A 27964-nucleotide genomic window follows, 5' to 3' on the forward strand; every position below is an offset into this window, starting at 1 on the left:
CTTCTTGCATCCTCTGCCAGGACTCCCACCTCCCAAGGCACACTGTGAAAACCTTGACCCACAGGAGTTGCTGATCTCCTGCTATGTTTCCTCTTGGTCTTCAGAGTGATGTGCAACAACAGTGATAACCCAGCATCTGCACAGACTTGTAGTAAACCCAAATTAGGGCAGTCCAACCAAAAGAAGCCCAACAGGCTCCAGCAGCAGATGTCTCCCATTTAGGTGGGGGCTGTCTGGACTCCTGGACTACAAAGTCCCCGTGGAGGTGAAGAACGGTGCCTTTGCAGAGCTCTGCATCCATCGGTGAGGGGAACCCACAGGGATGCTGCCCTTCCAGCACTGGGGCCTTGCAGCGAGCTGGAGAGTGGAGGGCGACTCAGTGGGACTCCTTCAAAGGGCTTTGATGGGCCTGAACCACAGGAAAGCACCATCACGGGTCACCCAAGCCTCAGGACTTGCTGATATTATATGTGTATTTCAAACTTTTTATTTTTTAATTTCTCTCCATCATTAAAAAAATTAAATTGTGAAGTGTCTCCCATTCATGGAAAGCCTAGTAAATCCTTCTGCTCCAGCCATTTCTCTCTGGCAGCAAAGGATGTGTCTTTTCACTGACGTTCCCAAGAGCAGGCAAAAATATTTTAAAATTACCTAAAAATGGAGGGTTTTTTTCCTTCTGCTTCCATGCATATCTTTTCAGAGTTGTGCTCTGCTCTTGCAAAGGTTTTTTTTCTGAAGTGTTAAAATAGCCCCTCTGAGTAAACCCAAAGAAGTTGTCCGTTACATGGACACCTTTCTCCCGGTGATTTCATGAAGAATCAGGGACTTTATGGTCTGGGCTAGAGTGATTTTTAATGCAATTAATCCAAGTGCAAAATAAGGTCCTTATTGTCTCTGTGACAATCAGGTATGTTAGGAATGAACGCGGTTTTGTTAGAAGGAGCTGCAGGAGGTACTTTTTAGGCTTGAAGAAACAGTGCCAAGCAAGAAGGGACTTTTTCACATTCTGCCTGAGCCCGTGTTGTAAAATAGCAATTTACCAGCCATTATTTGAGGGCTTTTGGTGACGGTTTGCTTCCTTTAGGAAAATCAGATAGAAGAGAGAGACCTGGACTGGTGCACGGCGGTCGTTGTGTGAGCTCCTTCCAGCTGATTAACGCCGCTAACGTGGTGCCAGCCCTGAAGCAGCCCCCGGCCACGCTGCTTGTGGGCTTACTGGGGAGGCACTGGAGGTGGGAAATAGGGAAAATTTGGTTGTGCATTTGTAGGGGGAGGAGTTGGGAGAGCTGAAGGTGAAACGAGGGTTACTGCGAGGGTAGATGTCGAGATGCCGTCTGCAGATCTATAGGAGACCTCGTTAGCTCTGCTCCCGTAGGACCTCTTGTTTACCTCATCCTTAGGGTGACAGCTGCCCTGGGGTAACCTAGTCCTCTATCTTTAAGGTCACCCACCTTGCCTCTGTATCTTAGGGACCAATGGCAATGACCAGGGCTGTGCCCAAGTCAAGGGTCTTTAACCTCGAACATACATGAATCCAGTTAACTGAAGGATATGTACCGACCCTGAAAGGGAAAAGGAAAGACATGATAATATGTGGAAAAAAAAAAAAAAACGAAAGAGAAAAAGATTAAAAAAACAGATATTGGGAAGTAGAGGCTGTGATTCTGGACTCCAGCTGGCCCCTGTTTCTGTGTCCCTGGCTGTGGTCATTGCTGTCCCCTTGGAGAAGGTACACAGAAACCTCTTTCGATCCCTGCAAATTAATTTTTTATTGATATTTTGCAGCAGTTTCTAGCCATCCCAGTTGTCTGTGGATGTTGCACCCACTATTGGCTTTTTTTTTAAGTTCCCCTAATTAAGTACTGTTGTGATAAAATAATTTTTTAAAAAATCCTCCTATTGATTCCTAGTTTCTTGCCACTGTTTATTTTAGTGACTCTTCTTGCTGATAAAGGACAGATAAAGCATCTGCTTTTCCTGGACTTCATTTATGCACGTGGTTTGTGACAACACAGGGCCAGATGTGGCTGAGACAGGCTGGTGTGTGCTGAATGTCAATGTGTGGTCACGGGAATGGAGGGAAGGAGCAGGGTGTGGGCTGATGGATGCTCATCCTGGATCCAGTTCACTCTGTTGGGTCCATTGAGAAGGGATACGGGATGCTGGATCAATTTTTAACATGGCAAAGAGCAAAAAATCATAATAATATGAGATGAGGAGCAGGTCTGGGTAACATCTTTTATCTTTTTTTTTTTTTTAATGAATGGTGGGGTTTTTTTCGAAAAGGAGATTCACAAGGGACAGAAGATATTAATAAATTAATGTTGAAATTCTGTGGGCTGGAGAAAAGTTGGGAGAAAACTTCTGAGGAAAAAATGAAACATTTCCCTACAACGTTCTCAAGGTAGGTCTAAAATGCCAACAGATTTCCTTGGATATTTCCAAATATGACCTTTTTTGTTTGAAAATTACATAGTCTCTTTAAAAAAAAAAATATCCCTATGTGCAAAGGAAAGGCCGTAAAGGGAGGAATGAAATTCCCTCAGAAGGAAACAAAACCAGCAACTGAGCTCAAATGGACTGTTACGAGCTGAGTCAAAAGGACATTCACTGCTCTCAGATTTCATTTTTTGCTGAAAAGCCTGAAAAAAAAAAAAAAAACCAAAACAAAAAAACACAAATCTTTCGTCTTTCCAATCTACCTGAACTTGCTTCTGTCACCACCTCCCAGCCCCTGTTTTTTGGTTCAGCCTCCCTTTGGCTGTCCCTCAGGAGATCCACCTCTCTTCCCCCCACACTGGGGCCATGCTGGTTGGCAGAGAGGATCCAAGAGCGTTATCCAAAACCACTCACCGCCAGCTCTTGGATGGTAGACGTCTCTCCAGGGACCTGTCCTCCTGTGCTCCTCCGTCTTCTAAGCAGCTACACGTATTTTAACTAAAGGAGAAAACTGCTGCTCCTCGATCCCGCTACGCTGTGTTCAAAACGCCGAAGCAAGGGGCAGATGTTGGTTGTTTTCAAGCAGCTCTGGACAGTTTATCTGAAACTGTTGACAGTTGCAGTGGCTCAAAACGGTGGGATATTTCTAGGAGATTTACTGGAGGGGTCATTTCCCGAGTCCGGCAAGACCGCCGTCTTTTCAAGCCGTAAGGGTACACTAGCAAACCCCTCTTAATGAATGCCAAAGCAGTAGGGATCCAGGCAAGACATCTGGCAACCCATCAGCTGCAAAACAGCCAGAAACAAACTGAGTGAAAATATTTTTGTAGTCACAATATCAAGCCCACCCATTGAACGTGTGTCAGGTATTTTCCAGCACTGCTGAAAACTCTCTTTTTGCTTTTAGTTTTTAGATGAAGGGTGATTTCAGTCATGTTATTTCACTTTTTGGAAGTTTTATGCTAATAAAAGCATTCTATTTCACAGTGTTTGGCCTTCCTTTAAAGCAGGACTTGTGATTTACTGCTGTAACTGAAATGTCATTGTCTTGAAGTTTGTCATCTGTCTGGTCTTCAGCCAAAGTCTGGGAGCTGGGTGTTTTTACTTGTGTTAGTGTGTGAGTAGACTGCCAGATTTTGGCTTATGAGCCTTGAGTTGGAAGAAGCTTCTCATAAGTGAGTGCCCACACTTGTGAGCAAAACGGGCCTTTTGAAAGAAAACTCAAGCTCAGAAGTCAGGATTGCTGTCATTGAGCTGGTCAGCTGTGATGCTTTCGGTGGGTATACGGCAAAACACAGAGACCCCAGGTGGGACTTAGCCCTCTCTGTTCAGAGGTCTCCAGCAAAGGTGTCTTGTGTCTGTTGGGCACCTGAGTCCCCCCTACAGATGGAAGGAAGATGTGTATTGTCAACAAGCTGGCCTTGCGCACCTCAGACGTCCACACAGGTGTGATGCAGGAGACCTCTGCCTTCTGGAGTAGCATCTGAAGGTCACCAGGATACCTTAAAGCTTCTCAAACAACACTAGATGACCATATCTGGACACTTGAATCATAGAATAACAGAATGGTTTGGGTTGGAAGGGACTTTAAAGGCCATCCAGTCCAACCCCCCTGCAAGGAGCAGGGACATCTCCAACAAGATCAGGTTGCTCAGAGCCCCGTCCAACCTCGCCTTGAATGTTTCCAGGGACGGGGCATCCACCACCTCTCTGGGCAACCTGTGCCAGTGCTTCACCACTCTCATTGTAAAAAATATTTTCATAAAAATATTTTTACTCCAGGCTGAACAGCCCCAACTCTCTCAGCCTGTCCTCACAGCAGAGGTGCTCCAGCCTTCTGATCATCTTCGTGACCTCCTCTGGACTTGCTCCAACAGGTTCACATCCTTCTGATGTTGAGGGCAGCAGAGCTGGACACAATACTGCAGGTGGAGTCTCACCAAAATCCCATCCCATTTATTGCACTGAGTATCTCCGTTGGCTGTGAAGGGAGCTTGAACACCCAGGGTGTTTGTAAAGACTTACATGTTCATAGGGTTAGGACTGCCTGAGCAGACAGTAGAGGAACGTTCTTGCTATGCTACCTGTCTGCTGCCAGTCCTGCTCTCTGCTTGCTCCCTCTGTGTTTAATGCCTCCCTGCACAGCCAGAGTGATGAAATAACTGTTTTGCCATGCACCAGCCGCTCCTCAGACTCTTGCAAACCTCACCCCAGCCCACCACATCTCTGAAATCCTTTACCACTTCTTTCCGTTTAACTAACAGACAGAGTTAAAATTCCAGTTCTCGATAGGTAGCTCACTGCTGGGGAAAATCTGAATATCAGTACTGTGCTAGCTGGTGCAGCTAGGGTGGTCTCCATATACAGCCATTGCAATGACTCAGGGCTGAACTCTGTGGTGCTGTCATATTTAGGCATTCAGATGCCATTGGTGGTGGGACACCGTCAAGGTGACCAAGGATGATGACAGCGTGTACTGCTTGATCCAGTGTAACCCCTTACGAGCACACCATCACACGGAGCAAAGCCATCTCGCTGTTTCCTTCTGCTCTCTTCCCTCTCTGTAGCCCTTATGCGTTAGATTGAAAGCTCAACACCTAATGTAGCCAGTTTGAGAGTGTCGTCTGAAGCCCTATTACCTTGCAGCATTCAGTTTTGTGTGTCCACAAGGCTTTTGCAGATGGGATGAACCTTCCCAGAATCCAAGAGTCCAAATCTTAAGAGTCCCAGGCTGTGTTGTCTGGTTGATGTCTGTGATGTGACATTACTATATGGGCAGTTGGTTAGCAGAGCACTGAAAAGCAGGGTCCATCCACACCGGTAAGCTGTGATCTGCGTGCAGTCTATAGGGCAGAATACTCAACTGGGCCACTCCAGATCTGGCACAGAATCCACCAGCTAGCATATATTTGGTTAATCTCTCTTCCATTCATTCATCAAATGAGATTCGCTGGGTTGGATGTAGAGGTCTACAGTCTAGATACCTCTGTCTGACCTAGATGCTCATGTCAGACTCTGTTTATAGCTATTGGAGGTCTACACAATCTGTGCAGTGGGACTTAAAGGGCAATTCTTCTCCCCTTAACACCTAAACTCTCATCCTAGTCAGTAGAGACATAATCATATGTGGGAATCGATTGTGTTAAGACAAGAATCTCGGTCCATTTGAGAGGACCTAGGTTATCCAAGATACCAAGATGTGGCTGGCAGATGTGATCCAGGTCCTCCTGGATCAGCACCTGGAGCCCACACAAGACTGACTGACACCTGGTAATTTTGAGGATCCCAGACTTAGCTTTCCCTTTGGGGAACTTTGTATTTCAGTATTCCCAGAAACAGTGAAATTCCTGGGAACCCTGAGATACACCAAAGAATATCTCATATACCAAATGTACAGCTTGCAGAACATCCACCCAGTCTACATCTATCTACTGGCCTGGAGGGGAGAGAAAAAAAAAAAAAAAAAGCATCTTCCCATCACAGTATCTGGTCTTTGTGTCACATCACGATTTTGGTGACATCCAGATGGAAGATATTCTCCCTTCATATCATCATATCACCGATTTTCCTTCTTTCTTTAAATAAGAGAGATGGGAAATGCAGTTACCTGAATTTCTAGCAGCACTCGCCAAGGAGAATGACAGGGAATCAGTGCTGGCCAGCTGAGCACGCATAGAGCAAAAACAGAAGAGTGATGGTTTGATTGGAAACGCATCTGACAGACAAGGCGAGGATGGTATGCAGTGCAGGGATTAGTTAGTAATGATAAGCAAGAAAGGAATTATTAATTCTGCCTCACTCAAGGACTGATGGATATTTGGCCAATGTCTCCAGATGAGTAAATTCATGTGCTTTAGCGGCTCCTGAATCCAGACGTAGCATTTCTGCAACGCGTAGACACATTGCATGCAAAAGCGAGGGTGGAAAATGAGTGGCAGCTATTAAGTCTCCCGTGGTTTGATACAAAGCAAGATTAGTTTCCAAGATCAACACAGTGCCGACGAAAATGTGGGGAGCACCGGCCTTCAGCACCCAATTGGTTGTGTGAGAGCCCAAACCGAGTCATTACATCGCAATATCCGCACAGGTCTGTCAGCAGCGGCACTGGCGAGACGGACAAGTCAGGGCGCTTTCTGTATGGGACCCATTGTTCAGCAAACCAGAGGGCCTTCCTATTTGGTTAATGGGTCAGCAAACGCTGTTGCTTTAATGGTTAATCATCTACTTACATTGTTCAACGAGTAAACCCGCGTAGATAATGCTCCTTGCCTGCAGTTCATGTGACAGGCTGACTTCCCAGCTGCGAGCAGCGAAAGTCTTTGACACTGGGAGAACAAGAGAGAGGAGAATTGCCAGGCTGTGAGGCTCTGATTTCAAATTGGTGGAAACAATGAGGGCAACAACACACGTAAAAATACATGTGCGTGTACATATGTATGACTCTGTGCACGCACGTGCAAAAATGTGTGTGTGAACAGACACATCCACACAGATTCAAATAAAATTAGTATTTCAACCCCAGTGGTTAAATTAACTGACTATCAGATATATAATGGACATGCAAAACTCACTCCAACCTCTTTTAAGCAGCAAGTCATGTTGAGGGCCGTCACCATTCAGGGTTTCAGACCCTCAGTAGTATTACTTATTCTGATTACTTGAATGTCATACAACTCCAGACTTCTGGATCCCAAACTCACACATCCCACCCCTCTGCCTTGTGCAGGAGGCCAAATTCTGCTCACCGGTGCCTGTGAGGGCACACCGGAGGTGTGTCTCATTTGAACATGTCTAATACAGGGAATGCACGGTTACTTTGAGTCTTGGAAGCACCTGGAGTCATCCAGATGAGAACTCAGAGCTTGCCAGGGTCACTGGTTCAAATTTTCTGATTTACTGTATTCAGGCTATCAAACTGCATAATTATGTCTCAATCTAAAAAAAACTCTGCTTCTATGTGACAGTGACCAATATACACTTTAGCTGATGGTGGGTAATGTTGATTTCACTCCAAGCTCCTCTAGCTTGACAGAAGTTTAATTCTACATGTAGACTAAACTGAGCATCCAGCTCCGGTCTCAAAATGGGCACTTCCAGAACACGATTTGTCCCTTCCCAAGACAAATGTCTGAGTTGATATGAAGAATCACCAGCCACCAATATGCTGAGGAGATGTCCTTTACAACTACGCTTGATGCATTCCTGTTGCCCGTAGTAGGACACAATGACTTTCCTGTCTACTAAAGCACACAACCAAGCAACGCAACACCAGGAAAGCCACTAGATTAAAAAAGACACGTCTCAGACAATAAGGGCTAACAAAGCAGACATAGGACTCCCTGCAGCGGTCTTGAAATGCTTGTGACTCAATATAGTCGATACACTTCAAGACCACTTAAGAACAATGGCCTTGACTTCATGTCCTCATCTAGGGTGGTAAGAGGCAATAGGAGAATGGTCTACAAACACTTGGAGTGTTTGTTCCTCCCCGGCGGATACTTGTCACTTGGGAAGTACTTCCAGCCTTCCAGGGCATGGATGGGTAACCTTTGAAGTAAAGGTCCCCTTCCCATCTGGAGAGGCACACCAGCACGGCAGCCTCACCAGATTTTTTTGTCGTTAAGCAGTGAACATTGAGCCGGATGATAGGGAGAGGTCATGGCTGTCAGCTTAGAGAATAGGATCAGCGGTAGAACTTAGTCCCTGTCTCCAGGGACAGAATGTGCTTAACTCACATCCTAAAAATGAGAGGAATGGGATAGTCTGTAGTTTCTCCACAAGGAAGTAGACTGAGACAAACACAGACGGCCTGAGCTGGCATGGATCTTCTTGCCCTAGTTTCAGGCATGAGCTCCTCACTTGTCCTTGTGCCAGGGGTTTACGCAGTCCTGGAGGAGCTTGTGGGACAGTGCCCACAACCCAGCTACTGCAGATGGTCCCACTGCCTTGGCCGCAATAGCTGACCCCGCTGTGAGCAAAGGGTAACAAAGAGATGTTCCCATCTCTGAAACATTCAAGGTTGGATGGGGCTCTGAGCAACCTGATCTGGTTGGAGATGTCCCTGCTTCTTGCAGGGGGGTTGGACTGGATGACCTTTAAAGGTCCCTTCCAACCCAAACTGTTCTATGATTCTGTGGACTTCCCTCCTACTTTTGCTCAGGGACCATGATGCAGAAGCACTCTCACCCTGTAGTCCTGGATTTAACCTGTCTCAGCACCCTCTCCTCACCCCAGGGCAGGAATACACATGTCCTTCCTAGCAAAAAAAAAAAAAAAAAGCCATGACATGTCTCAGGCTTTCTGCTGCCTCAAGACAGGATGTGACCACTCTAGAGAGGATCAGAGGACAGCAACCAAGATGAAAAGAGATCTAGAAAGAGAATTTGTGAAGTGAAATGGAGGAACAGCCTCGTTTGGTGTAGGGGAGTCCGAGAGGTGATGGGCTGAATGTATCCACTGGCATTGCTGGGAAAGGGAGGGAATAAACTGCTTGTCTAGAGGGGAGACAACAAGGGGCTCCGAATGCAGTAACACAGGCTGGAGTTAAACATTAGTGTGACCCGTCTGCCAGCCCGGCTGGCGGCAACGTGGACCGGGCTCAAGTGTGAAGAGGTCACCCAGAAAACACCAAGCTGGGTCTCCAAGCCCAGGATCCTGAGGACACAGCGTAATGTCCCTGTGCCCACTGAGCTAAAACTCCCCCACTCACCAAGGCAAATAATTTAGTTCAACAAACCACCACGGTGGTTCCCCTTCTGAACGTCCACCACTTTCCTCTAGCAAATAGTGTTATTTTATTGCTTTCTAAGTGCTCCACGTGAGTTCTGGGGCTGTCAGGTCTGTGGCCAAAGGCAAGACTGGCAGCAACCCAGGGCAACTCATTCATAGCTAGCTAGAATGCTGCCGAATCCCTTAGGAGTGGGATTTGGCTGCACGTTAAAACACCTAAATTTTGGTGTCTACATCTGGAGGCAAATTCAGTTGCCTAACTACAGGTACCCACTGCCATCTAAAATGCTCTGTGGGATGCCCCACCAGCCTCCAGCTGCCACCCAATCTGAATGCTGTCCTCCAAAAAGTCCTGCGCCCTGCAGGCCAGGCTCATGTGGATGTCTCGGATGCCGCAGAGTGTCTTAAAAAGTGGTAAGCATCTACACTGAGGTGACTGATTCAAGCTTTGGGGTCTCCATTTAAGTCAATATCTAAGTTCCCATTAAAATCAGTGGAGATGGGAACTGCGGAGGGGTTCAGGCAACCATGTGCTGGTATCTCTGAATCTCTTGCTCATACCAGCGCCGGGGAGAGAAGCCTGGATTGATGTCAGTTAATGGGGCTCTGCTGCCATGGCACTTGCCACCATCACAAAACACATGGGCGATCACTCAACTGATCTTGGCAGACACCCAGCAGCTGCTTGTCATGTGTCTGGACCCCACCAAGCCACATGGAATGACTCAAATGCACAGAAATGTTACCTGAACTTGCTGGATTCAGCAAAGCCTTTCTTTTCTGGGAGGTTTCTGAGGCCCAGAGGTCCACAAGTGTCAGGCTAACTTGTACATCATTGCCCGATGCCCTCAGATTTGACCTGGAATGAGAAGCAAAATCTGACCTTGGAAGAAGCCACAAAATAGACTCACTGTGATTCTGCATTTGCATCCTTCCCTGCCTGCCAAGGTGGTTATGGGAGCCCTCACCACTGGTGTACGGTTTACTTTATCTCCATGTTACTTTTATTATCTTCATGTTCTGTTTTTTTTTTGATCAATGATGACCTTCTGAAAACGAAATAGTAGGAAAATGTTCCACTTTGTGCACGACAGATGCTGGATGCTCAGATCTCTTTCTTTATGTTGCTCAGAAATCATTATAACACAACACTGGACCATGGAAACCTTCAAGGCCAGGTTGGACCGAGCCCTGAGCAACCTCATCTGGTTGGAGATGTCCCTGGGTTGGACTGGATGGCCTTCAAAGGTCCCTTCCAACCCAAACCATTCTGTGATCCTATGTGCATGAGTCACAGGTTGAATGGTTTGCTCAGGAACATTTGTCCAAGCTTTTTGTGGTTGCATGAAGCTGGTGCGTGTGCATATTTGGAGGAAAGTATCACTGTATGTATGTACATGTATATGAGTGTGTAATTGTTTGCTGCGCACTCTTATCTTCCAGTGCATTTCTGAGGAAAATGTAATTTTCCCAGGAGCCAATTTGGGCCAACCACCCTGTTTGGAAGGAGGACACCATGCAGGTATCTGGATGTGCTTTGTGCCATGCTGTTTGCTTTCAGACGCAGAGAGCATGCTCCAGCTTGTTTTATTTCGTGGCACAGCAATTGCCACAGGGTCCTGGCTCAGACCTCAGGTTGTTGGGCAAACACAGTTCGAAACACCGTACGACATTTTTAAATTGCTGCAGGCGCTCACATGAGACGTACAGGGTTCACCCGAGGTTCCCCCTGCTGCCGATTCCCCATCACCTATCTGCCCCCTTCTCCCCTGTTTCGGTTGTTGCTAAACCTCAATGGGGAGCCAGAGGGAAGCAATCTGCTCTTCCCCCTAGCCTTGCACAGCTGATGGCACTGGACCAGAGAAGCAGAACCTGTCCCATGCCAGAGCACCCCGGGGGATGAAGGGGAGCGCATAGCTGCCAGCAAGCAAGGGCATTTCGGCGCCTGGGAGAGTGTGTGTGTGGGCATGCAAACCGCTCCTGGCCTGTAAATCATTGTCAGCCTCCACACATATTAGGCCATAGTTCAGGGACTAACCAATGAAGCATCCACTCTCAAACATGCCATTGTGCTGGTGATTTACAAGCAGTCGCAGCACAGCACTCCCAAGAGGGTTCCTCACACAAGTTCAGAGAGGTATCAGGATTTGGGGAGCATGAGACGTTTTCAGATGCTCCTGTGGGCAAAAGAAGATTAAGCTTTGTCACATTCAGATGCCTTACACATGGAAAATGCTGGTTTCACCAGCAAAGAAATTATAGAGGGCACCTACATCATCTGTCAAGAGGAAGCCCACCTAACCTCTTGACCACTACATGACTACGCTCTCGTTCTTGCGATTTCTGTGGGTAAGGCATGAGCAAAGCGCAGTATATCATGGTCCATCAGCTCTACACTGTGGGTCTTCTTCAAGTTATCTACTGAGAGATTTTGTGCTCCTTCAGCACAATTTTGATAGTTAATGTGAGCTGGAGCCAGGTAAACAGCAATGTGGATGGAAAACACAGAGATCATCACAGTCAACTTGCATAAGCCTCTCTTAATCCCCTTAACCTTTTTATCAGCCCAGGTCTTCTCTTTCCTCTATTCCCACATTCTTTCTGCATCCCACCTCCAGGCTGAACAAGTGTCTCCCACCCATCTCCTCACAACCTCTATCTTCACCCCTCACTCAAATGGGCGTCTCCTGAGATCCCTACCAACCTGAATCGTTCCATCTTTCTGCAATCAACCTTAATCGCAGTCCTAACCCCAACCCAGTTAGGAAAAGGTTACGACAGGGTTTCCATGCACCGTGATGGTGGCAGGAAGGGTCTGACGTGGGTGTCTCTGTGATCCCACATTCAGGGAAGGGTGCAGCAGTTAGGCTTCCTGCAGAGAGGAGTCTACGTACCCTTCATTCCTCCACTGCGGCATGTTAAAAAGCCAGAAGGCATGTGCAGCTTCCAAGTGCGTGTTTCTGCCGGCCTTTGCTGTTGGGCAGATAAAAGTAATTCTCATCTAGTTTACCCACTCACTTTAAATCCTCAAAAGTATGTAAGACTTGGCCAAGGTTTCTTGGCACTTTCAGTATAGGCTGGACCTAGTCCATCCTTCCTTCAGGTCCTGTCTTGAAGCAAAGCCATTCTGAAATTTGTAAGGGTTCATGAAATTGCAAGTTGCAGCAAAGCCTGGGACTGGCAGGTCAATCCGGAAAGCACTGAAATAGGTCGACAGCAGCAGATGGTTTTATAATGAACGGAGGTTTAGTTGCTGAAGGTGGACTTGATGCTGAAAGTAGCTTCCCTTGTAGTCTGGGCCAGAAGCAACAGTAGGAGTCTAGAACCTGGGAAGAGGCTTTTGGGTGAAGCAGTTGGCCTTGAGAGAAGATGAAGGACAAGAGGACTAATGGAAGAGAAGAATTAGGCTGTTCCTTACAGTGCAAAGTTTGGGTATTTTCTCCCTAAGAAGCCCAAGACTTGAATTTCAAGAGAGAGAGTGGGAGTAAGTTTCTTCTTTTTGGCAACCAGGAAGACTCTTATCTCCAGAAAGTGGAAGGGTTTGTTTGAAATTTCACATTTCCCTTTCTGGAGGAGCAAATGCAGTTCACTCCTCTAGGAAGGGGGGGTTTCCTCAGCTGAACATCTGTGGCGTGCAGATGTTCACAGATGGCATTGATAGGACACCTGGTCTAATAGCTACGTAAGATGTCTATATAAGTGGTGTATGTCCTGGCCATCTTGTCCGGCTGAACTTTCCTTTCTGATGGACACCAGTCCCATGCTCCTCTGTCTTGCTGTGATTTCTGAGCAACAACAGTGGAAACAGGAATATTTCCACCCGTGTGACTGCTGGTGGTCTTGTGAAAATATAGGACTAGAACTCACCTGTGCTGCTGGATTATGGTTGGCTGACTCACATGCCCTGGATTAAAACTGAAATTTGCTGAATTATTCTTTGATGATGGGGTTTTGTTGGGTTTTTTGTTTTGTTTTGGGGGCTTTTTTTTTTTCCCCTCACAGGAAACGAGTAAGAATCCAGAGGTCCGGACAATGAAATCGGCACACTGAATGGTAGCAAGCACGGAAAGCCTTGGGAAAAGCTCAGCTCTGTTCTCTGCTGGCATCTCCCACCTTGGTAGGCTAGGAAAGCCTTGCTTCTCCTCAGGAACCAATGCTACCCTTGGGGAGTTTCTCCAGGCTTTATTGGGAGAACTGGCAGGTTTTTATCATGAGAAAGAAGTGGAGCAACAGACTTGCTTCTGCCTGTCTGCTGGTCTTTTGCAAAAGGAAGAAGGTGAGTTGAGGCATTGACCTTCCTCCTGACAGCGTTTCCTAACCATATGCATTGGAATCCTTCATCCTAGGGACACAGGAACCACCATCCTAAGGGCACTAGGAGAACCTCTTCTGGTGGACCTAAAGGTAGGAGGTGTGGAAATGGCCCCATCTATTGGCCACAAAATTGATCCGGAGCACAGTGACCTTCAAACCATGCTGGAATAATACAAAACTCCTCACCTACCACTGGATAACAGCCCCCAGTTTCCCGCTTCTCCCATGATCTCTGTGGGCTTCTCAAAGCATGGGTCCATCATCTGCCAGACAGAGAGATGTACATCTCCAGTGGTTACCACTTAGCTGCAAGTGTAGAGATAAACAGCAATTAACCTAAAATTGTCCTTGCTGAACAGAATACACTTACTTCAGGTGCTTTTCTCCTTAAGAAAGCAGAGCTTTGGGATGAGAGAGGAAAATAATACTACAGGAAAGAAAAGAAGAGGCAACTTTTTAATACGTTCACAAGCAAAGAATCCACCCTGCAAGTTCTGCGTTCGTTACATAGGAAAAGACGTGAATTTTTGGAGCCTGGGCTCTGCCCAGATGAGGAGAAAGCTGCAGTTGTGTTCCCAATAAGCCAACAACACACTGGGCCCCTGGGAGGGAGCACCTTGGGGAAGGGCTTTATCTCAAATTGAGGAGCATAAGCTGCTGGGATGGATGAGGATGCACCTGTTCCCATACGCAGTTGCATGGAGAACCAGTGCCATCTTCTGGCAAGTAAGACCTCTCCCAGTCCAGCATCAGCAGCGCACGGCCCGGGGATCGCTGGTCAGCCAATGCACACCACCAGATTTTAGGGTCGCCTTGGAGAGGGAGGTCTCCAGAAGATGCACCCACGTTGTTTGTATTTCCACCACACTTAGCCCTGGATTCTGGCTGCATTTTGCCAGGCTGTGTGCAGTTGTAGAATAAAAGGCTATCACTTTTCCTGATCCGTGCAGTATTATGAGATTATATCACAGCGTTGGATTTCTCAGAAACAGTGGAGAGCAGTAACACAGCCTCACTTCAACTTTCACGATAAATGTTCCAGGGACAACTTGTAATTTCAGTCTCATTTTGTCAATCAGCTGTCTCATGGGGGGTTGAGAGTGAGGCTGAAATCTGGGGTGTGAGAAGTTGCTTGGGACCATCCTAAAGTAACTGATCTCACGGGAAGCTGAGGATGAATAGCTGGAAAATAGATTTGTTAAATCACAATCCTTCCTAAAAGTGGGTCCCTCTTACACTGCAGAAGACAACACTATTAATTAATTTAATGACTTTAGCACTCTGCTGAAGGTTGGATGCACCTTTGTGGCTCAGCTCTAGCGTGAGCCAAAGGGACAACTATACGAGCTGAAAAGGCAATAGGTGCCTAACTTCCCCAAATCACCTTCTCCGTGGACAGGACATCTTTTGCTGAGGACAAGAGCAGCCCTATCTGCTCAAGAAATGGCAAACCAATGGACAATGAAATGCTGTCTCCAGCTGCAACCCTAAATTAACTTCATGTGTGTCTACACATAGGCTTTGGGTCTTTGTCTGAGGCGGGCTGGTCGTCATCTTTTCCACAACCCCTTGCAATTGTCCCTTAGGAAGACAGAAAAGCTTTCCAGGAAGTGTGAGCTGTGTCACGGTCACTAGATGGCAGTGACCGTTTACATTTGGCAACTCTTGACAAGTGAGGGCTATCTAAGGATCGGAAGAAATCACTTGGAACGAAGATTTTTCAAAGAGGACATTTTGGTGGGCTACAGGAGCAGATGTTGACTGGTAGCCCACCAGGACAAGCTACCTAGTGAAACAGCAAAGCTCCTTCTTCACCAGTTAATAGCAATTCTGGATCAATGTGTGACATCAAGCCGGAGCTAGGGGCTCCGCACTCTTTCCCCGCTTCTGGCCATGGGTGCCACCAGGAGCAGCAGTAGCTCCAAACCACTGCCAACTTAGACCTGTGGTCTGGATGGGCTCAGCTTTTCACCAGCATAGGACACAGTGATTTCGTGTCCTTTTTGCCTTCTGCAAATCTCACATTTGTAGTCACATTCAGGACACACTTGAGGCTAAGAGTTTGGGAACCATTGACTAAAAGGTTGCAGTGCTATTCCGGACACTACGTGTGAGCTTCTTCTACACTTCTGAAGCCTTTAAAGATGAGTTTTGCTATGCAACACTCACCAGTGGAACTCACTGCTGCAAGATGTTGTGGCAAGGTAGTTGCCAATAATTTATTTCAATAGTAAAATAGATTACACTTTTCTCCTCATTCAAAAACACAGGAGATGTAATAACAATTTAAAAAAAAATAATAAAATTAACATTGTGACAAGGTGAGAAGCATTCCAGGGCAGAAAGCAACCTATTGCTTCTGTGTGTGAGCGGTCTTCCACAAGATTATTACCTAGGCAAGCCCTTAATTGGGCACAGTTTGTCGGAGGCTATTAAGTGAGGTAGACAACTAATCTGATCAATTATGGTTGGTCCAATGGTTGCATTCTCATCATATATATTTATCCCCTGAGGCAGAAAAGCCTGAGGTGATGTAAGGAAACCTTTGAGAATCTGGGCCTTGGGACATGGAGGAACCCATCTCTCCTTGGTTAACCACCACACTGACATCTTTGAAGAGCTGGATCTGAGATGCTGAAGGTAGATCCGAACATCATGCTTTGCCTTTCTATTTGAACACAGAACATTGGTGGAGCCTGGGCGTGTCCTTTCCTGAGTTCATCCTCAGCTTGGTGTCTGGCACGGGTCTTTCCAGCTCTACAAGAGATGAGTTTCCTTTGCGACCTTGAGTGGGCATCCCAAAGTCTCTGACAGTGTGAGTGACTGGGAGAAGAGAAGATGGTGTCCACTGTGTTGTCTGTAGCACCCTGGGGCATGGAAAGGAGGTGGTGGAAGGGAGTCTGCTCCACGTGTGAGGCCTCCTCCAGGGCAGCACGTGAGTACTGCAAGCCCATGGCAGAGGGTGATGCCCTAGAGGCAACCTCAGGAAAGGAAAATAATTTCTTAAAAACAGACTTTTTTTGACAGTTATGGTACATACATTCTATTTGCCAAGCCTGAGATGAAATTTTTAAAGATCATCAGAATCCAATAAATATTGCAAAAAAAACCACTTCTAAGCTATCCCACAGAGTAAGGCTGTAGCAGTGGCCAGGGCTGTAAGGGCCTGCCCTAAGAACAATGAGAATTATTTTTTTTTCACAAAATTTTTCTCAAGATGATTTTCAAGACAGTGGCACATTTTCCTGTCCATCTGACCAAGGAATAACATTCTTAAAAATAAAATTAAAAAAAAAAAGAAGAGATCCACTGATTCGGTTTTGTTGATTTTCTAACTGAATAAAAGGTTAAAATGGTTGGATGAATTGTTTTAGTCTAAATTTTGGGGATGGTCAAATCCACAAGCTTGTAACAGGAGCTGAGACCAGACCTCACTGGGAGTACCCACTGGATGGGAATAGGACAGTGGGTGTTCATCTGGGATGTGGATTTTTTAATTTTGGGTGTAATATCCATTAATATTCTACAATTATCCCTTGTATTCAATGAATGCTCATGTACTGGTACGGTGGGTGTTGGGGGGGAAGAAATATAAATTTATTTGCAAACTCGTCTCCATTTAATCTGTCTCTGTGACCAAGTGCCATCACTTTGGGAACCACAAAGCAGCCTCACAGACAGTAGAAACCAGATCCAGTGCAAGTCGAGGCTGAACATCCTCAAGGGACCTCCAGCGAGGCCCAAAACAGAGACTCCAAATCACGCTGGAGGTGTTATTAAAACACTTCTTCAAAATATAATTCCAAATTATTTGATTTATCAGAGCATAAAACTGCTTTTTCATTTCTTCTGGGATTTTTTTTTTTTCATTTGAATCCTGCTAAGTGCTTGTGCTGTCTTGTGGCAGTGAGTTCCTCAGTTTAATCGTTAGCTATGTATATAAAAGCGTCTGCTTGTGCTGGTTCTAATTTTTTTTGCTTTTAATTCCACTGGGCTGCTATCATGAGTCAGAACGAATTATAGCTTCTTGAGTGATTTCTATCCTGTTCATTATGTTGTACATCTCTTACTCACCGCCTCTCGGCAATGAAACCCTGGTATTTTTAATCTGCTTCTCTTCTTCTCTCTTTCTTTCTCTCTTTTTTCTTTTTTTAAATATTTTGACAGAGGATGATTACAGCTGAGTACAGTTTTCGTGTTTAGGCAACCTCACGAGGTACTCCCAGCATCATTCCCACTTTCTTCCTAGATGTATTCTGATTCCCTTCCTCTTTTTTTTTTTTTTTAGATCATTCCTGTGCAGGGAGCTGTCCATCGAGGAAAATAGCTTTTTTTTTTCAGCACAGTAGTAGTCCGTGGAGAAGCCCTGGGTGGTGACCACCAATCTAGGTTCTTCAAAGGCAGCATCACCTGCTACCTGCTCTGGATGCTATCAGCCAGCCTTGCTTGCCAGATGCTAATCAAACCCTAATTAGCCTAAACCATCTCCAGATTTTTACCACTCTGTTGCCACTTCCTTCTTCCTTCTTCCCTCACCTCCTTTAACAGGAACTGACATTTTCCCTTCTGCACAGATGCTTTTACCTTTCCTTTTCCTTTTTCTTTCTAATTCTTCATCTTTCCATCTCCCTGAAGAGAGTTCAGCATTTTCTTTCTGCTTTTGCTAGTTGTTTTTTTTCTTCTGGACTGAGCTACCAGTTTCTTCCTTAAGCCATGCTCCTCCTGGACCCGGGAAGTCTATCCCATATTTCGTGGTCCATGGTGTTGCAGTAATCCTCTGTCCAAAGGAGATGACAGGCCACCGTTTCACATTCAAGATGATGCAGAAAGTTTGAAAACATTTGAAAAGCTTATTTTACCTTTTGCTGTGTGTTGTCCATGGTCCCTGGGAGGAGATGTGGTGGTGTATCTGGTTAGGGATATCACTGGTGATTAACTTCAGGGACTGAGCAATGACAGCCCTGCTTCATCATGTTGTCCATGGTGGGCAATAGAACACAGAAGGGTTATCAGGCAAACCCTAAAAGACTGAGTTTAAAGTAGGTTCAAATGACATGCAGTGGTGTTTTACGGTGCCAGACTCATGAAAGCATAGTTCCTCTAACCATCCAAGGCAACGCTGCATTTCTCAGTCCACACAGGTCCAAGAGACCTCTCACTTCCTTCAAACTCTATACTGGAATAGGAGAAAGGTTTTAACCTTCTCTTGTCATCCACCTCTCCCTTGAAAAGTTGCTGATGCCCTTTTTTTCAGCTGTAACCTTACACTGGGAAATATCCCCCCATAGCTTTGAACAAGGTCACTGGGGCCTTTGCTTCAGGGCATTTTCCAACTGCTCAACTGAGATGAGAACTTCCTTCTGTCAGCCCTCCTAAAACTCACTGCCTTTTGTATCCGAGGGACCTCCAGAGTTTACCATGTTCAAAATTGTGCAGGAAGTGTCAGGTAGACTTTGGATGGGAGAAGGTATGGCAAAAAGGCATTTTGGACAATGTGGCTTTTTGTCCTCTCCCACCAGCAGCTCCCCTTCCCACTTTCCCTTAACTGGCCACACTAAGCTGGTAGGGACTTGTTGGACGGGCCTTTGAGCAACCTGGTCTAGTGGAAGGTGTCCCTGCCCATGGAAGAAGGGTTGGAACTAAATGATCTTTAAGGTCCCTTCCCACCCAAACCATTCTGATTCTAAGTAGTGCATGAAATGGAGAAAACGCCAGCTATATTTCTCCAGATGCTTGTATCTCCAAATTAAGTTACCAAATATCTCAATATTTAATGGGGATTTTTGTTTTTAATTCTCAGCTTCTGGAGTCATGTTGTTTTGTGCAAACGTACAGCAAGTTTCATGGTGTGCAAAATATTTCAGAAACCATGCTCCTCACCTAATGTAGAAGTTCAGAAACTAGAAAGCAATTCATTACTCCAGATATAATTGATTCCTTGTGAGTTCTGGGTGGAGGAAAGAGAGGCAGAAAGAGCTGACTCCTGCTGTCTGGAGTGCCAATATTTTATTGCTCGATATCTTCTGATTTTGCAGGTTCAGACTTGTGCAGCTTTAACTCCAAGGAGTCCACTGAGGGAAAGAGATATGAAGAGAGGATGAGGAACCATCTCAAGAGAGGACTCAGCAGCCATCAACTGTCTGCAGGGCTTTCCTAGCGGGTGGTGAAGATCTCACTCCTCTCTGGGCAGGAGCAAGACAATATCACCACCATGTCCTATCAGAGCTGGGAGCAGAGTCCATTTACTGGGAACTGCAGGGTTGGAAAATGATGAGCTAAATCCTTCCAGGAGAGCCAAGACTTTTGAACAGACACAAATATACCCAGCACTGTGCAGTGCCCACTTACCATAGGGCCGTGACCACAAGGTACCTCTCCCATCCAGGCCACCGGTCCCTGGGAAGTCCTGCCTGAAGCCACAGAGTCAGGGCCATGAGGAACCGATGGGAGCTCAGTAGCTTCCTAAAAAGAGAAATAACCTGTGTAGTGGACCCCACTGAGAGCTCCAGGATTAAACACTTGCTTTAGTAGGTAAAGGCATTTTCCAAACACTGGACCAGCTCATCCCTGGTGTGACACCAGCAGAGCAATGGCATACGGGTTACCTAGTGCCCCGTGAAGACCGAAGCACTTTTTCTACCTGGCATGACTGCGGAGAAGGAGTATAACTCTTTTTTCTTGGAGAAAAAAAAAAAAAATTGCACAGCTGCCAATGGGGCCAAGCCCTGCGGATTTTACTCCCTTCTTACTCCACGGAGCCAATGGGATTTCTGGGTAGGATGGAAGCCAAGTAGTGCTGTTAGGAGGTAAAGATCTTCGGGCCCTGTGATTTCCTTGCCATTCCCATGAAAAAAAAAAACAACTCCAGCAGAGCCCAGCTCTGCTCTCTTGCAGAATCCAGCCAAACAGAACCCACATTAAGGGAGTTGCTCTACATTCATATTGAAAAGCGGGCGCTTGCCAACCTTACCGTGCCTCAAACTTCTTGTTTTAAACTCCTGAGCGCTGGCCTGGGGAAAGGATTGTGTTGAGGAATATGTTCATGCAGTGCCTGGCACTGGGGGGGTTCTGGCTCAGGACTGGGGTTTGTAAGCAGCTCCTGCAAGACTTGTAAAGCGTCCTAACGCATTTGAAGTCTGGTTTCCTTGGGAAACTTGGTTTAGCTGATTATGTTGTGCGTCTCTATCCGCTCGTTTCCTCCCCTCCAACTTATGAACCCCTCAGCCAATCCCAGCGCAATTTGGCAGAAAGATAAAAGTTTCAGAGAGATTAAGTTGTATGAAAATAAGTGTACAGGTAGGGAAGAAAGACCTTGTTACTTCATTTCCCTCCTTTTCCCCTGGGAGGAAAGGGCTGCGATGTGAGCTCCACCTTTATTAGGCACCAGAGAGCCCACATGGGAAGGAGGAAAGGACAGGGGACACTGAGCATCATTAGCACAGTTTCCCACTGAACTCCTTGCTGCTGAAGCCACTTTGCCTCACATCCTGGGATTGGAAACAACCTTCTAGAGCAGTGTGAGGAATGGGAGTTAATTTTAGTCCTGCAAACCGGAGTGATGCAGTCCCTGCTTTTGCTCCCATATCTCATCACGCTCCAAATGCCCTGGCAGAAATCCCTCCCTAGGGTGTCCATTGGGTCCACACGGCCCCAAACACACATCACTCCATCTGGGATCACAGACCATCCTCAAAGCATCCCGCGGATGTCACAGACCACGCACCAGTCCTCACCATCACTTGCACTCCAGCAAACCAGGCGCAAAGAACCCAACTCGTGGCATTTTGCCCCATTTCAATACGTGGATGCTGGGCAAGAAACCATCTGCAGGTGTCACTCCTGCACATGAAGTAAATGCACCAGAAGAAAATCCGGGACAGGTGACCACCCAGCAACTACATTAAGACATCATAACTTCGACTAATTTGTAAACAGGCTGAAAGAACATCCACCCTCCCTAGAAGGGGGAGAAGTGTCTCTTTAAACCCTGGGGATATGACCTCTTGTCCTCTTTGTTTATAAGAGGGACAGGAGGGGAAGGAAAAAAAAAAAAAAAGGAGGGAGAAAGGGAGAGAAAGTCAGACTTGTTGCTGTGTTAAAACCTCACCACGCCCCCATCAGCTTTTGTGATGAAAATGGTGAGGGACACTCTCCAGTGCCTGGTTTTCTCTCTTTGTCATTCAAGTTTTGCAAAGGACAGCTCCTTTCTGTTTATTTATCAACTTGGATCCCTTGTCAACACCTCACTTGACTGAGGTTTTAGCACCTTGGTGGGGTTTTGTGCTTTTTTTTTTTTTTAACTCTCTCAACCAAATCTGTCGGTTCTTTTTTCCCACTACTTTTGCAAGAATGCATCTTCTCTCTCCATGAGAGTCTCCTACAGCAAAACACCCAACAATCCTCCCTCCGGCCCTGTCCGGCCCTTGCCAGAGAGATTGATTTTTGGCGTGTGTGCCAGATACCATGTCTTATTTCATTATTTCCATGGCAAAGCTCTGACCCAGCTCATCAGCCCCTCGGTGCTCCCCTGTCGCACTCCGCAAAGGACTGGTAACCAGGGCAATGCATCACGACGACTTTGCCATCGTGATATTTCGTATTAAGCTGTTTTAAAATAAACCCAGCGCCAAGCAATCAGAAGATCTAACATAATCTTGATGTCCTACACTTTTAGAAGACCTCTGGAGACCTTGACCAGGGCACTATTGCAATACCAGACAGTGATATGAGTGCCAGTCTAGCAGATGCTCCTGTCCTTTCAAATTGCACCCTACGTCCCCAGTTACTGATTTTAAAGCATCGTAATTAGCCTTGCTACATGGCTGAAGAGAAGCCACTCCAGTCTGAGTAGTTTTTCAGCCCAGTGCTTGTCAGCAGCACAGAGTAATCCCTGTTTAAAATGTATATTGATTTGCAAGCCCAGGACTGAATCCCAACATTCACCTCAAGCGATAGCATCACCTGGGGTTCAAAGAGGAGCGCTACGAGTGACTTCACAAAGGGATAAAATTCTGCTTTCAATGTTAATGTATTTTTTTCTTTTGTTTGCACCTGCAGCTGGAGTGTGGCTAGCGCTTTTAAAAGAAGTTATTTGAACTGTATGTTAGAATGGGATTAGGAAATTTTGACATCAGTGTGTCGACGATTTAGAAAATAACTGTTTCTGTTATTGATCTTTGCATTTCACAAACGCTTAGTTTTCCTCTGTTTTTCTTTAATCTGATATATACTCCCCAAAATATCACTTCTGTAAAGAGGATTGGACGGAGCAGAGTAAAGAAATTACAATTTTAAAGCCAATCCTTATTCTGGGTGTGAATTTGGAGGGAATCTTTCCCCAAAGCCTTGTTCTGCTCCTGTGGTTTCCTTCTGAGACCAGCAACGGTGCATTTGTAGCTGTCTAGGCAATAGTTAATGAAAGGGGGGCAGAAAACAAGGACCCCCAAAGAACATTGCATGCCAGTCATTGAAGCCACTTCACTTCCAAGGACACGAGTACCTTTGGATGTATACCCTTAACAAGTTTTCACCCCCCACCAACATTTTTGATATGGAGACTTGATGAGAAGGGATGTCTCCAGGAAAGGATGCAAGATTTGCTCCCAGGAGCCAAAATACCAGACCCTAAAATGTTTCTGTCAAAGAAAGCAAGTGATTATTATTACTCTCTTGGAAAGATTTCACTGTCCTCAGTTATCAGCATCTAAGCCCGCATCGTCCTCGGAATGGTTCTTTGGACACATAACAGCAGGTTTGGGCCCCTAGAGATCATCAGCCTCCACTGCTGATTAATAGGTTTTTAATCTGAACGTGGCCTAGAGAAATTCCACGTAAGCAAACACACACTGCACACACAGGGCTCAGGTTCTGTACACATTTATTGAATTGAAGTCCTTAGGGGAAAACTTAACACTGAACAGATTCTTCAGTTCCTATTTGGGGTTTTTCCTCTACGAATCTGGAGTTCTCAATGTGTCAGACAAGCAAGACTGTGCCTTACATACCCAGGGAGTGACGTTTTCCTTCAAATGGTCAGTAGGCCTTCAAAATAAATTAGTTTTCCCCAAATCTCATCCTGTGGGGAAGATCCCAACTTATCCTTCACAGCATTCATTTGTCAGAGGATGTTCTCCACCAAGTGACTTCACAACAACCAGGCATCTGCTGGTGGAGGCCACCTGGAAAAGTCTTCCTCACTATCAACAAATGGACCTACCAAGCGGAGCACTGATTCCTCTTGCCACAACCCTGAGGGGCTGTGAGGGGCTCTGGAGAAGATGGTTGAAGGTGATCAACTCAGTAGGTTTAGGAGGAAGGAACAACGAAAGGAAATATTTATCTGAAGGTAGACATGGCACTAACTTCTTGGCTGCTTCTGCTACCTAATAAAACCAGATAGGTGTGTTCAGTTCTCTTCTGTTGTCATCTATTAGAATCATGGAATCTTAAGGTTAGAAGAGACCTCAAAGATCATCAAGTCCAACTGTCAACCTAACACTGCCATGCCTACTAAACCACGTGCTGGAAGACAGGTTAGGGGAAATTTGGGTAAAGCCCATGTTATTTCTAATTGCCACCACCACTCTCAGAAGACACTTTGGCTGCTTATGCACCTACTTTTCACCAGGGCAGAAGGCTAGGGGTGCTGATGTCCCCACCTGCCCTGTGCTGCTGAGTGTGCAGGTGACAAGGAAATTCCTGCATGGTGGCACTGTCCCAGAGCACTGATCCCTCCTGAGCATGCATGGCGGACGCAAGAGAAGAAGTAGCACCCACAATTCATCCTCCCACCTTCCATGGCAAGACCCTACCATCCTTCTGCCCACCAGTCCTCCCTGATATCCCACACAGAGACAAGCCCCTTTCCCATCTTGGGCTCTGCCAGCTCTTCTGCGATGAGGAAAGGAAAGCAGAGCCCTCGTGTTGCAGATCCCTGGGCATGTCTGCATTTTTAATCCACGCTGTTTTCTCTTCAGGTTTGTTCTCCTGCTGTACCACTAGATGGGCCAAAGCTACACCGATGAGAGTCCTACCTCTCCTGCAGAAGACCAGCAAGGCAGGTGTCTGCCCCATCCCTGCAAGCCAGGGGACAGGCAGCTGAGGGACAGCAAATGGAGGGATGGAACAGGGAGAGGTATCAGAGAGCCCCAAGTTTCACCTTCAATCTTGTTGTTAGTCAAGCCCTAGCAGGAGAGGTGTCCTGCCCTAAAGAAGTGACCATCTCAGGGAGAGCAACCCAACCAGGACGTGACCTATGCCAGTGAAATCCCTTGCACAAAGTCATATCACAGACTGGTGGCAAAGGCAAGAGCAGAGCCCCCACCATCAGTTCAAGACCTGGCTTTACCATCTGCAGCCTTTCTAAAGTAGCTCGTTGATGACCAGGACAGAGGCTGGCATAGAAGAAAGATAGCCAGCACCAGTGCCTGCAGGTGAGAACTGGAGGCAGATGCAATATGAGAAAGGAACCCTCTTCAAAACAATGTTTTTCTTCACCCAAGATGAGGTGACAGAAGCTCCTGTGTTTAAAAGTCCAAAGGCTGTGAAAGGACTAGAGGTGATGGTTTTAAAACAGAAGGAGGTAGATTCAGATTAGACACTAGGAAAAAAAAATTGACAACGAGGGTGGTGGCACACTGGCCCAGGTTGCCCAGAGAGGTGGTGGATGCCCCATCCCTGGAAACATTCCAGGCCAAGTTGGCCGGGGCTCTGAGCAACCTGATCTGGTTGGAGATGTCCCTGCTCCTTGCAGGGGGGTTGGACTGGGTGGGCTTTGAAGGTCCCTTCTAACCCAAACCTTTCTGATTCCATGATCACCCGTGACAGATCTGCTCTACCCTGCAAAAAGTCTGGCACACTGCAGTGCAGCTCTTCAGGCACTCTGCCTCCATTAAACTGAAAGCCACGCCATGTGTCTAACCCTTCCTGTCCTCCTGAGGATGTATCTCTACTGGATCTTCTGCTTTCAACCATCCTCCTTGTCTCTCATGGGCACTGTGATCAGAGGATAACACCTTTATACAGAAAGGTTTTGATGGGAAACAAGGAGCAGCCAAAAAGCCCAGTCTGCCACTGGCATAGAATAACCTGGGCAGATAGCAGCCATAGCCAAAGGTCTTTCAGGCAGTGTCAAATGTATGCTTACATCAAGTGTTCTTGCAGCTGAGGACATCTCCTTGCAGCCTAAAGAGCTGAGAAACCCACCCAGCACGTGCTCCTGATTTGTTCATTGCTATCAATGCCTCTTTAGAGCCCACAGAAGAGGCAATGGCCTGCAGGCATCTCACCTAACTTCGGCTATCTGAAGATTAGGCACCAAGTCTCAACTAGAACCCAAAGGGAGAGAAATGCAACTCCAGAAGTAATTCACCCCACCTACCATAGACTATTGACTCCAGTGGGCTGAGTTGCTCAGGTCTCTGCTGCACCATTGACCATGGAGGTGGCCAACTTTGTGCCAGTAGGGTTTATACAGCTGCAGTCAGGCAAGGTGAAACCCACGCTATTAGTATATTTGGCACATTTCTAAAAACCCTCTCCATCTCTGACATTGGACCAGCCTCCAGTTCAGAACAACAGTGATCTTTCTACGGCAACACCAGCTGGTCACAGAGAGACTTGTCTTGAAGAGGGGATGTGAATTTAACAGCAAAATCTCTCTCCTCAGTAGGGCTGCCACTGAATCACATCATGAGCCAGCCATCACTCATTTTCTGCCTTGTTCATCACTGCCATGTGATGAGATCACTATTGACCTACCGTGTCACTATTTATACTGCTGTGACTCCTGGTCAAGACGTACGGATGACACGGATGAGATGAATCTCAGTCTTCAAGGACCTTAAAAGGCATAGAGGTAAAATGACAGAGGGAAGCAGAATGACAGGCTGCAAGTCAACGTGCAAGTGGCAAAGCCAGGCCTCCAGCAACCCCAAGCCCGGGCATCTAGGATCGCAGCATTTATATACTTCCGAAGCACCAGCGGAAGGAGGAAACACAGCATGTTTTGATGTCTGGGTCTCCAGACATCTGTAGCAACACCCACACCCACATGGAGACCACTGTTCAGAGAGTGACATGCAGGGCAGACAGTGAGTAAATTGCAAATGGGGATGATTTACCATCTTCCAGCAAGAACTAGATCCAGTTGCGATTTGCAAAAGCAGATGACGAATCGGATTTTACTAGTGGGAATTCAAATATTAAAGAGGGAAGGGGCAGAACACACTTCTGGCCTCCACCAAAAATAAGCAAAACCTTCTGTCCTACAAGGAGCCTTCCCCAGCTCTATGTTGGCTCTCAGTGAGGGTGATCTCACCCTGCAGCCGTAATGAGTCTTCTCCATCTAGGGCAGAGGGGGAAGCAGAGCAAGAGAAGTGACACAGGGAGTATTTGAGAAGGGTGACGTGCTGCACGGCACCAGTCTTCCCGCCTTCCTGTCTGCCTGGATCCTTCCAAACCTCGTCTCCTTGCCCTTGATCTCTTTACATAGACGCCTCTGTGTTGGAAGCACCCTGGACGTGCCTTTTTTTGAACACAGGCGAGTGCAGCTGTTCCCTCTTGTGACTAACTGTACCGTGAAGCAGTCATATTTCCAAATCCAGCTCTATTTACACACTCAAGTTGGCCCTGAAGATGCCAGCTGGGCCATCCCTATGAGTAAGCAAGATAGGACCAGCCTGCAATGCCTTCAGAAGGCATTCCAACCCCATGACGACGAGGTGTGCTCCATGTCCTCTCATCCCCTTTTCCCCATGCCAGTGTCATACCTGAAGCCACCCACCTCCTTTCACAGCAGGGTTATGGGGGACAAGGAATTGGCCTCATGGCTGTGAGGACTGTCAAGACTTTATTCTCCCATTCAACACTCAGGGTGATGGAACTTCACCTCCTGGGAAAGTCATGAACCAAAACTGCTGTTTACTTTGCCAGTGTAAAGATGGGCACTGTGGAAAATCTGCACACGGCAGGTTGCAGCTCCACCAGGAGTGAGACTTGGTGTCTACCACTGAGGATTCGCAACCCTGCAGCCCGGGCTTCCCTCAGAACTTCTCCGTGGGCATCAATGAGCAATGCCAAGGGCAAAGAAACCAAAGCCATGAGGGCCAGATCCCATCCATCGCGAAGCTTACGGCTGAATGTATGTCCAAATATCTGGGAGAAGGATTGAAAATGATGGACCAGCGTGGATGAGCTTAGAAAAGTTTTAACATCAGGCCCAAAAAACAGCTGTTGAGAGGAAACGCTGCAGATTCGGGCAGCCAAATGCCAGCAGTAAAGCCCGTGGCAGTCTTTTTACTGACTCTAATGGACTGCAAAATCTGGCCCTTGAAGGGCTGTGGTTCAAAGGTGACGTTGATAATAGATAACTAACCTACAGTAGTGTTCCTAGCTATGGGAATAGCTGTTCTACACCCGACGGCCTTTTTATCAGCGCAATTAAAAGCAGTTGGCGTCAGCGTAAGCAGCGGCGCTGCCAGCT

The 27964-nt window shown here is 46.7% G+C and overlaps 1 long non-coding RNA gene across 1 annotated transcript; it reads right to left on the reverse strand.

The window, feature by feature from the left end:
- Window positions 1–1844: 1844 nt before the first annotated feature.
- LOC147601569 (uncharacterized) lies at window positions 1845–10019 on the reverse strand. The gene is made up of 3 exons (XR_015257859.1): window positions 9915–10019; window positions 6669–6756; window positions 1845–3225 (listed from the first exon to the last, which is right to left on the reverse strand). It is a non-coding gene; the product is annotated as an uncharacterized LOC147601569 (long non-coding RNA).
- Between the last annotated feature and the right edge of the window lie 17945 nt (window positions 10020–27964).

Source organism: Chlamydotis macqueenii, chromosome 2, assembly GCF_036417535.1.
Source record: "Chlamydotis macqueenii isolate bChlMac1 chromosome 2, bChlMac1.mat, whole genome shotgun sequence".
Lineage (NCBI taxonomy): Eukaryota > Metazoa > Chordata > Aves > Otidiformes > Otididae > Chlamydotis > Chlamydotis macqueenii.